Source organism: Gigantopelta aegis, chromosome 10, assembly GCF_016097555.1.
Source record: "Gigantopelta aegis isolate Gae_Host chromosome 10, Gae_host_genome, whole genome shotgun sequence".
NCBI classification, from domain to species: Eukaryota; Metazoa; Mollusca; class Gastropoda; order Neomphalida; family Peltospiridae; genus Gigantopelta; species Gigantopelta aegis.
In genome coordinates, this window is record NC_054708.1 from 13,769,720 (window position 1) to 13,782,028 (window position 12,309).

A 12,309-nucleotide genomic window follows, 5' to 3' on the forward strand; every position below is an offset into this window, starting at 1 on the left:
CGAGTTCCTTGTTTTGGTGACTGAATCATTTATACATTTTCTCAAACATGAGCACATTTCTCTCCGATCACTCAAAATGTCCGAACAAGCCATACAAGTTAACAAAGAAACATAATCTGTTTTTAAATACAGGTATATTAGTAAAGGTATTGCTAATTGGGAAATAAAATCTAGATAAATGCGAAAGGTGGTAAAGTCAGTCGAAAACTTCAGCTTGTGAAGATATGTACAAAACCAGGAATAATAATAATTATTATAATAATAATAATAATAATAATAATCGCCAAACACTTTGAAGAAGACCAGAGCTGCGACATATGCACTGTAATCAGGCTAGGCTCCGTTATAGCTGTAGAAGCAGACGACAATAAAAGTCACTAAGTTGCTGAGTATCCTTAAGAAAAACGCGCGTGACGACTGTGGATGTAGCTTTATGAAAAATGTCAGTGTAGTTAAAGAACTGAAATAAATTAAAATGAAGTAAATTGGTAGCAATACCGTGCGCAATGTCTTCATGTTTTGACTTTATCTTACTTTCACACCCAAGAGTCGATGGATTTGTTTCGTGCTAGGTCGTTGGTAAACATAATTTCATTCCCAAATATAGTATAGAAAAAACCCAACGTTATCCGCGATCAAGACCATATCTCTGCACAGTCCAGAGTCGAATGGATATTTGTCAAAATAGTGGTTAGTTCCATGATCCTCTAGCTAGTGTCTCGTCTGTAGGAGGACAGCCACTCCCGAGGTGATCCTTTACTGGACAACACATTCTTCCTGTACCGCCAAAAAGAGGACTGCCACTCCCAGACTAGTTTACTAAATCAAAACAACAACAGGACAGAGCTCGTTGTAATAAATATAGTTGTGACGACATGCGCCCATGAATCACTGTGAAAAGAGTGATATCAGGTGTTCGCGAAAGATGAACATATCCTGCCCCACCGCAGGCATCCATCTTGTGTACGCCACCATAGATGTCAAATTTGTCACTTAAAGGCACTTGTATTATTGTATGAGACGCCCCTGGAAGACGGAATGGCTGAGTGGGCGATCATGTGACGCTACGTCACGATATAGGTCGGCGAACATAGAATTCTGCTGTCCGGAGTTTGCCAAAGCTTAGCTGAATGTGGGTGCTGTCGGGTTTCTTTCTGTAGTGTGTGTATTAGTGATTAATATCTGATTTGTTTTAATCAAGGAACTCGAAAACGATCAATGTAAATGTCTTTGACGTCAAACATAGGATTGTTGTGGTATTAAAGCGGGAATCTTTGACTACTTTTTGGTGGGCAGCGATTGCCAGAAAATTACATAGCTTGGTCTCTGGTTGTAATGAGAGCGTATATAACTGTCCAAATGTCCGTCTAGCTCTCTTACAGTCAAGAGTACTCTGGCTACATTTTATATTGACATCAATGCCCCACCCCAAACCATGATGTCACTCTGAATCCCCACCCAGTATTATATATACATAAACTGCTTTATTATTAACGCATAACAGAGGTGTTTATTAGTATTATTTTAGATACACTAGATATGACACAGACTGCAAAAAGTATAACCGAACAACAAAAGAAACACGAATATTTTTTAATAGTTTTTTTCGTGATAAAATTAATTCGGGAAACAGACTGTTAAAATGGGTCTACAATGTTCACAAGACATTGGTACATTCAATCAGCACAAAAAGTGAGTAATTTAAATTAAATTAAAGAAAACATAATTAATATTTGCGTTTCTTTTGTTGATCAGTATATATTATAACATACCTATGATGTGGATTTTTGTTGTATTTTTGTTTATTATTTTCTCTTACAGAAAAACTGTACAGTGTTGTTTGAAAAACTGCCAGACAGTGTCTCTGTTTGTGCGGAAGAAGAAAACGCCCATGACCATTCAGCCGATAGATGTTAGAAGTGCGTGTACACTTTTTAGTTTACAGTGTCGATCTGTCTCGTGATTAAATATCAATTGATTGGTCAATAGACCACGATTATAGTACGCATCTCAGTACACAGTCAATAAAATTCATGTTAAATTTCCCAACTTTAAAATCAGTCTAAATTTCTAATTGGTCGGGTTATCGTTGGCATTAACGACATATACTAATTGCATCTCTGTGCATTCTCATGTGTGCCTGTATTTCTACTCACGCACAACACCTGTTTCGTTGTCCTACAAAAATGAACGTGCAAACTTAGAAAATAGCAAGGGTATTCAGCCAATCCTAAAACGTAATGTAATTGTTGCCTTTATTAGGTGAGTGTTGGTTTGAGAGAAATGTTTATAATTTTCAAACATATATACTTAAACATTAAATTAAAATTATGATAATGCATGTATAGAATAAAACATTGGCCTTCAAATTGCCTTTAAAAATGTATAAACAGCATTTTAATCAAACATATGTGTTTCTCTTTTACAGATAGTTCGTATTCAATGAGATCAGTCAGACAAACACGAACTAAAATATCTAATATTTCTGATACCTGTCTTCTCCTTGGCAAACATGGAACAATTGATATCGTCTTGTCGAGTTCTTCTTCGAGTAAACTGTTTTGGCTCTCTAATAAACAAAGCAAATATAAAACACTGACCTTAGACTAGCCGGCACTGACATTGTGTTGCTGGTCTTGCAGCTCTGTAGCTTTTATCTACCGTGACGGGACTCTTTCGTTCGTTAAGTCGATAACTAAAACACGAGGGAAATATTCGCACAATAGGTAAAAAATACATCGCCGTCACTTCCTTCAACAAATCCACTCTGGCTGCAGCGATAGCAGGATCGTCCACTATCAAGCTAATTGATGCTGTGTCTCTTACGACTCGTTCCGTGAACACAGAGCTTTACTTCGGCAGTGGGTTTGGCTCTCACTTGCTGTTCTATTCAAAAACAAAATCACTTTTCGTATCACTCAGTATCGACAATCGTGTTCTGACTGTTCTGAGCTCCAACGGTCAAATCGTCACAACGAAGCTTCTTTACATGAGTATCACTGATGCGTACATGGCAATAGATGGAACATTGGTGGTTCTTTCAGTGAACCGAATATCCTTTATCAATCTGACTGACACCTATATGACCAGCAATGCTTATAAATGGGGGTATATATCTAAATCTATATACGTCAACACTATTATTAGTTTGTTTACTGTTTCCAGTGAAGGAGATATTAGAATGTCCCGAACATCCCCAGTCCAAAGCTGGCTGCGAAGCTACCAGCGGTACAGTCCGGCAGTAGATAACAAAAGCGTGCAATAGTGTCCACTGTGACGGAACATGCTCTTAATTTTGTTTTCGCCTGTGGCGATATTAATTGTTTTAGAGGGCTGTGTGCAGTTCCAATATGCACTTAAGCCCAGGTGGGCACTTTGTTACTTAATACCTCCGCGTGACCGTGGTCGAGCTGTGCCTAACACACACCCAGTCCAGATGCGGAGGCCATGTGGCCAGTAGTTACGTAATACCTCCGCTAGTTCGGTACGATCGGGGTATTGCTGGCGGACTAGGCGTTCTCAAGTCTAGGCTTCTAAGAAAAATATGCCGGTTTCGTCGCTGTGGAAATATCACTTGATAGGGGGAGGACCGCGTTGTGCCCCCAGGCGATATTCGGATATTTATGATAAATAGCTAGGGTTTTAGAGATATCAGGGAGAAACATATAGGAAGGCTTCCAGGGAACGCGTCCGTTTGGACTTGGTAAATCTTATTTCTGCTCTGTTGTATAACCTTGATGTGATTGATGTGACTTTAAATATTTTAATACTGTATTATACCAATATTATTTAGACGGTGCTGCCGGTAATCTGACGCAGTAAACTGTAGGCTCACTGTCTAATATATATAAAGCTTAACCAGTCATCCTAGAGGACCTAGGTAAACTGTAGGTTATTGTCTTTATTGTGATAGGTACCAGTATTAATTCTGTGTTACAAGGTTACTGAATGAGTAGTTAAGGGTTAATTAAAAATTAACCAGTTAGGAATAGAGTTGTAATTCCTTTATTAATTAAGTTCCCCTGGAAGCGTTTCCCAATTATCACACGTGTGAGTGTTGTGTCACGGTGAAGTGATTACAATATTGTGTAAACTAGACACCTAGAGATTAACTAATTAAGTGATCAGTTCTGGGTTGTTATTATTTGTTGTTGTTAATTAACTACTGCGGCAGTACATTTGTCAGCGTAGTAGTAATACAGATTCCAAAGTGTATTGTGTTTTTGTTGTGTTTTCTAGTGAACTAAACGTGCTATATTATACATACTTTATATAAGATCTTATCTCTGATCATACCTAGACGAGCCACTAGGGTATAACTGCCCGTTACAGAGCGATCTATTAGATATACAGTTAGGAGAGATATTTGGATAATCGTGTGTTTCATTCAGTTACGGGTATTATAGGATCCCCGTGACATCCACCCAAAGGTTTTTTTGCGGTTTCTACATCTTAAAGGTGTACAAATGAAGAATCCAAGTGATGCCACCCTGGCACCCTTGAGCATTTTTCAAAATATGCAAATTAGGGTACCATTACCGAACATTATTTTATTGTTAATAGCTCAGTAACTAGTGAGCATAGGGCAAAAAATGAAGTGTCTATACCCATGTATTGAGGGTCATAGGTCATGTTAAGGGTATGTTTGAAATACTCATACTTCATCATACCCCAAAATATGCAAATTAGGTGCCGATATTACCCCTAAAAATCATTTGTTTGTCATTTTTTCACTAACAAAGTGTGATAACATCACACTTTTTTCTAGACCAATGTTTTCATGATCTGTGATTCCCAAAAAAAGTATTTCTGTAATGTTTTCAATCTCAGACTGATTGCATATTAAAATGCAAATGACGCCATTGCCGAAATTTATTGTTTTTTGCAATTTTTTTAGAATGAGGGTAACACCATAAAAATGTTTCTAGTTTAATTTCTATAGGTCTGTTGTGATTCCAAAACGGCGTAATTGTAATTAATTGTTTCCTTGATCGCACATGAATATGCAAATTAGCTGACATCATCTCCGAAAAATCGAAAAACAAAATCATCCATATAGTTTGAACTAGTTGTTAGACGTGTTTGTTTTGCTTGTGCACACTGCGCGCGCTTTCGCTTGCTTGACTTAGGAATCCTCCATTGGTGTTTTTGTCAGCGAAATGGAGTTTTCTACTGGGATGAATGCGGCCACTGGAACTGACTGAAAGCTAGAACGATTATTTTTCAGCGAGATTGCTTGCATCCACGTCATTTCTTTCAGCTGACTTTTGGCGACAAGTTTTTCTGTGACTCGTATGACGGCCATTCTGAAGAACGCCAATGGAAGATTGACCGCCCCACTCTAAGAAGAAATAGGAAGTGGGGTCGACCCCTACTACTCTTTTCTGGACTTTATTTTGTTTCATATTGGTACCATCTCGTATCATTCGGAGCCGGGCCCATCCACACCACTATACCAACCATGACAACTGGACTGCACCCTAGTCTGATGTTCTCTTGTTCAGACGGATCCGGCTTCTCAAGAACTGTATTTCCGCACAGCACTACACATTTCACATCTAATGACCGTCATGCTAGGGGTTTTCCTGACGGGATGCAACCCATCTCGTCCCTGCAAGCTGTGCACCTTAACGGCCTTAACGAGGCCACACACTTGGACATATAGATCGGACTTTAAACTTTGAGACCTTCGTTAAAACTTTTATGTCAAAATTGCCTTTTCCCCCCTATATTATTAAATCCGATACTCTCTTCTTTCTCTCATTTATTTTTGGACTGTCCTTCTAGGTAGTACTAAACCATATAACTTCTGGCTGGGTCAAAGTTCGAGGTGCACCCAACTTTTGATAGAGAAGTGAACACCACTAGTCCTGTGATTGGTTATAAATGTGAGTGTGTTAGTTGTAAAAAATAATAGTTTCATCTGGGTAAAAAAAAAATGCAATTTTATTTCATCTAGTACTAATGTGTCAAGTAGCATTGTGCTTGAAACATGTATGGAGTACCTGTAAAAAAAAGTACCGAATTTTGTGCGGAACTAGGGTAGTCATAGACGCTACCCGTTATCTCAGAAACGAGCAACTTGACCCCCATTTTTTTCTGATTCACTTTAAGTGTGAGGGGTGGTAGTATTTATATCCGTGGCGTTTATGTCGATTGATACGCTGCAGGTAGGACTTTTGGCCACATATGTTACTATTGTCGTCTATGGGATTTGATTTGGTGGTAGACACCCTCTAAAATGTTCCAAAGTCAATAAATATACGGCCGCGCAGTCAAAATTATTTTTATTTTTGGCTAGTTAACTGTTTAATTAAAAACAATATATATATTTATTTTTCACTAATTGCTATTCCAAAATGCTGTCCATTTCCAATTCACCCCCCCCCCCCCCCCCCCCCCCCTTCTGTCCCGGACCCAGTCACTGGCTAAGTCAGAGATTGTGACCGGAAGAGATGTGCTTGAACCTTAACTGGATATAGGCACGTTAATGTGTTATCCAATCCAATCCTAACAATGAAAACATATGATCCACAAAGGTCGGCATTCCTAATTACTGTGAGTGACATGTATTAATATATTTGCAAGACAGCACTTAATATATCTATATTTGTGTGACCCACATTGCTGATTGTTTATATATAGATATAGATGGATTGGTTTTTATCGGTATATGTGTATGTATTTATGTAAGTCATTCTCCACCATTGTTCCGCACTATTGTACATAATATTGTATTTCATTGTTATAATGCTGATAAGTTGCAAAACTTAACGCAATAAAGAACTTGAACTTGAAAACAACCCATTAACTCCAGGCTTGTAAATTAAGCATCAGCTTTTATATTAAAAAAGAGACAATTTTTCTTTTTGAAGTAAGAAATTTCCTCGTGTTTACGCCTCCCCTCTAGGTGTTGCATTGAGCTAATAAGCCACGACCCCTTAGGCATTCAGCTACCTCCGACACTGTGTACATTTACCGTTAGTGTGGCTGTCCAGCCAAATTTAAAACCCGTTTTATGATAGAACTCGTTGTGCATAATTGATTTCGCTTATAAGCTGTTTTGATTTGAAACTGTTTAATGTGTATATCATGTGAATACGTTATACGTGATGGCACAACACGCTAAACAGTTGTTCTAATATAACACAGATCTTACTGCACAGACATCCTAAGATTTATCTCCGTCAGTTGATCTTCTTCATCTGCGATCCCAAAGACATGCTCTTACTTCCAGTCCTGTTCTCATCAGGAAGTCTGCTGTCCGTTGAAGGGACGTCGCCGGTCCCTAAAGGTTCTCTTTGGGGTACACAGGATACCGCCAGGTTTCTTGTCTCAGAGTGTTGTATGATGGGCGGGACTGATGAATGTGTTTGAGCACCTGTGCCACATGGACATTCATCAGAGTGGGCAAGTTTGAGTCTATAGCGGGGGGAGAGTAGGCGGCAATGCCTAGTTCTCACTCTAAAGATGATCACGTGCTGTATCCTGTTCAGAGTTTCACGGTAATATTTTTCTTTTCCACTTCCATTATTGCCTTCCAGATGATCTTAAAGTTGTTCTTTATGATGGTTTTCACCTCAGAGTATAATCTGGGATTGGATATCTGCTGATTCCCGTTTTTGAGAGCCTGTCTGCTTCTTCATTACCTGGTATCCATTGAAGGATCGCGTTTGTTCTTGTGCTAAGGTCTTGACGTTCCCTCCTGGTAACCAACAGAATCTGTTCACCTCCACAAGCCCGAAGGCTCTAGCAGATATCTGTTGGGCGAGAGATTGTCTTTTGCCTAAAAGCTGTTTTGAAATTAAACTGTTTAATATGTATATCATTTGAATAAGTTATACAACTATTCTAATATAGCATCTTACTGCACGGGCATCCTAAGATGTATCTCCGTCAATTGATCTAACCCAAGTCGGTGTTATTGCGTATTAAGGTCCTATTTTTACTTGACCGATCGAAATATACTTGTTAGCACTTAATAAGCTGTGAACAAGGGAATAGGTACATTAATGGTGTTTGTTGCAGTTATTGTTGTTGTTGTTACATTAATGATTGTTGGTGGGGTTTTTTTGTTATATTATTATTAGTATTATTATTATTATTATTATTATTATTAATATTAGTATTATTATTATTATTAGTATTATTAGTATTATGTGTGTATTTGTTAAAAGATACCTGAAAACAGTTTAAAGAATTAGTACGTTTGATAGGTGTTTAATATAATACGGTAATTGAGATTTTATTTGTTTGTTGTAAGACACTTGAAAACATATTAAAGTAAACGTACATCGCATAGGTGTCATTATTTTTGCATTTACCATAGTTTGACACCCAATAGTCGATGTATTTTTCGTGCTGGGGTGTCATTAAACATCTGTTCTATTCTGTTCTGATAGGTGTTTAGTACAATATGGTAATTGAGATTGTATTTGTTTGTTAAAAGACACCTGAAAACATCTTAAAGTAAACGTACATCTGATAAATATTTAATATAATATGACTATTGTGACGGAACTTTGTTACCTGTTGCATCCTTTCCCCATTGCTTTCACGGGTTAAATATCATTTTATTTTGTGTACATGTAAAACATTGCTATCTGCATCCCATGACCCCATTGTAGATTCTGAAACAGCCTTAAAGGCATACTGTCACAAATTTAAGGACCTTATTTCTCTAAAAATTGATAATAAATAAAAATTACATTAATTATTGGAAACCAAATCTAGCTATCGCATCACCTTAACAGAAGCATGATGGAGTGAAATCCGTGTCATCCCTCTCGGCAATTTTAGTTTTTGAATTATGGACCATTGCCATAATTCAATTATTTTTACAAAGTGTCATTAATAAATGGAGTATGGTGGTTATGAAGATGGTTGAATAAAATACATTTAGGGACAAATCAAATTATTTTTGTTCAGGTAATACCATGTTAGGCCATTAAATAGGTCAGTGGTCTGTGACAATATGCCTTTAAGGCAAGATAATGCATTTTTAAAAATGCTTTACGTATCTCCATCACTCCAGGATGTATTATTCCTAACTGCATGCACCTTCATTTGTGTTGTATGCACTTCAAAGTATTGTATGGTTTTGCACGTGTTTAAAAAGAATAGGCGTACGGGCTCCCATTTTTGTACGGGTGGGGGGAGGGGGAGGAAGGCTGATTTTTGCCCGAATTAAAAGAAAATGCCCGAATCTTGATAGCAACATTTATTCACAGTATTACTACCAAACAGCTATATAGGGTTGCAAATAAATCACGAAGCTAATATCATGGGTAAGATGATGCAAACACAATGGTACAATTGTTGCATGCCAGCTGATTTTGTCTGAATATTTCTGTAGTTTTTGCTTGAATTTGAGGATTTGCTGTTGCACTAGGGGGCAGTTAACCCCCACCCCCAATACCACCCCATATATATATATATATATACATACATATACCCACAAAACACACACACACACACACGCACGCACACACGTTTTAATTAGGTATACGGTATACTTATTTATATAATGTGCATACCGATTGACTATGGACTTTTGCAAACAACAAACACAATTATAGCTTTAATAAATTCTTGTATTGGAGTTGTCCGTGGATGTTGTGAACTGTATTTATGTACATGCGTAATCGGAATAAAACATAATCATGTGTAGTTAAATGTGTACTTATTTATATTCTGCTAATACATATTGACTATGGACTGTTTGGCAAACGCCAAACACAAGTTACTATAATAATAATAACAATAAAACTCTTTTGTTTTGTTCTTATTAGATATCATGACTGAATTAAACACATTGCATTTACGGTTATATGGCGTCAGACATATGGTTAAGGACCACACAAATATTGAGAGAGGAAACCCGCTGTCGCCACTTCATGGCCTACTCTTTTCGATTAGCAGCAAGGGATATTTTATATGCACCATCCCACAGACAGAGTAGTACATACCACGGCCTTTGATATACCAGTCTTGGTGCACTGGCTGGAACGAGAAATAGCCCAGTGGGCCCACCGACGGGGATCGATCCAACACCGACCGCTCATCGAGCGAGCGCTGTACCACTGGGCTACGTCTTGCCCCCTGAACTGAATGTATGGAATATACAAGTCTCATTTCCACGTGTTAATACCTTGCACAAACAAACATATTACAAAGAAACTTTACCAACCCTCGGATGTTTATAATGGGTATCCGGGTAGCTTCATAGGTATATACAAGGAAACGACATTTTATTTATAAATACAGACAGTTCATTGTAACAAAGCTTTAAATATATCACTCAGTCATTGGTCTTTTTTATTCTTTGTGTGTGTGTGTGGGGGGGGGGGGGGGGGGGGGGGGGGGGATAAGAAAAATTGGCGGTTTCTAAAATATTTGGTCAAAACCGGCCTCGGTGGCGTCGTGGCAGGCCATCGGTCTACAGGCTGGTAGGTACTGGGTTCGGATCCCAGTCGAGGCATGGGATTTTTAATCCAGATACTGACTCCAAACCCTGAGTGAGTGCTCCGCAAGGCTCAATGGGTAGGTGTAAACCACTTGCACCGACCAGTGATCCATAACTGGTTCAACAAAGGCCATGGTTTGTGCTATCCTGCCTGTGGGAAGCGCAAATAAAAGATCCCTTGCTGCCTGTCGTAAAGAAGAGTAGCCTATGTGGCGACAGCGGGTTTCCTCTAAAAACAGTGTCAGAATGACCATATGTTTGACGTCCAATAGCCGATGATAAGATTAAAAATCAATGTGCTCTAGTGGCGTCGTTAAATAAAACAAACTTTACTTTCTTTTTTTATTTGGTCAATATATATAAACAAATAGATAAATAAATAAATAAATAGTCAGAGACTTGGATGCAGTTCTGCTGTTAATATTGTGAAATAACATTATTTACCATCATTTGTTACCCCGCCCCCATATATTTAATATTTTTTCATAACGACAGCACTAGAGCACATTGATTGATCATCGGTTACTGTTCAAACATTTGGTAATTCTGATATAGTTATTAAAAAAAGAAAAGAATTATGTATCGTTTATGTGTATACAATAATACCATGTACAGCAATGATTCAAGGCCCCAGTCTTGACCTTGCTTATGTTTCTGGAGATAATAAAACAAACAAACAAAAAGAAGAAAAAAGGCTGCATTTTTTTTAACAAAAAGGTATCTTTTATATAATATACGCGTTGCAATTTAAAATTAGCTGTATTATGATACCAAACTGTTACATTAGTTTTCAACTGAGTGTTTGGCTGCATATTTTCTTAACTACGGTTAACTGGGTTACTATTTTTGTGTACGACACATTGGCCGAGTAGTTATGGTTGCTGTCAAATTCCATATCCTGCTAATTGACACTGTGGTTTTAAATATTCTCACAAATAGGGAAGCACATGCCATGGCTTTTGATATACCAGCCGTGGACCACTGGTTGGGACGGGAAGGAAGGAAATATTTTAACGGTTATATGGTGTCAGACATATGGTTAAGGACCACACAGATATATAGAGAGAAAACCCGCTGTCGCCACTTCATGGGCTACTCTTTTCGATTAGCAGCAAGGGATCTTTTATATGCACCATCCCACAAATAGGATAGTACATACTACGGCCTTTGTTACACCAGCACTGGCTAGAACGAGAAATAGCACAATGGAGTCCACCGATGGGAATCGATCCTAGACCGACCGTGCATCAGGTTGAGACGGGACAGAAGAAGGTCATGGGCCTAAACAGTCGACTGAGATTCGTGGATTGCACGATTCTCATTTTGATGTTTGAGCGTCCAAATTCATAATTTTGTTTCTCCACTAGTTAGGAAGCTTTCACCAAATTGAGTTGAAAATGATCTAGTAGTTTAAATGCTCAAGTAGTTTAAATAGTCTAGTAGTTTAAATGCTCAAGTAGTTTAGGTGATCTAGTAGTTTAAATGATCTAGTAGTTTAAATGATCTATTAGTTTAAATTATCAAGTACATGTAGTTTAAATGCATTTCTCTATACAATTCGTGTAAACTTCACCCCTTCCCATGCACAAATACGATACCCAACATTAATAAAAAATTGACAACTTTGATAAAAAAAAATTAATGGTTACAGCATTTATAAATTTGTTTCAAACATGGATTAATTTTCCTCTTTTCGACCCCACCACTCAGGCCTCCCAGGGAGCATTATAATATTATATTATATATTGATATTCATGTGTCCAAGGTTGTCATCTATGCAAGAAGATATTTGTTTTTTAATTGGCTTAGTTTTCACCCACTTTCGGCCCCGCCTCTCAGACTCC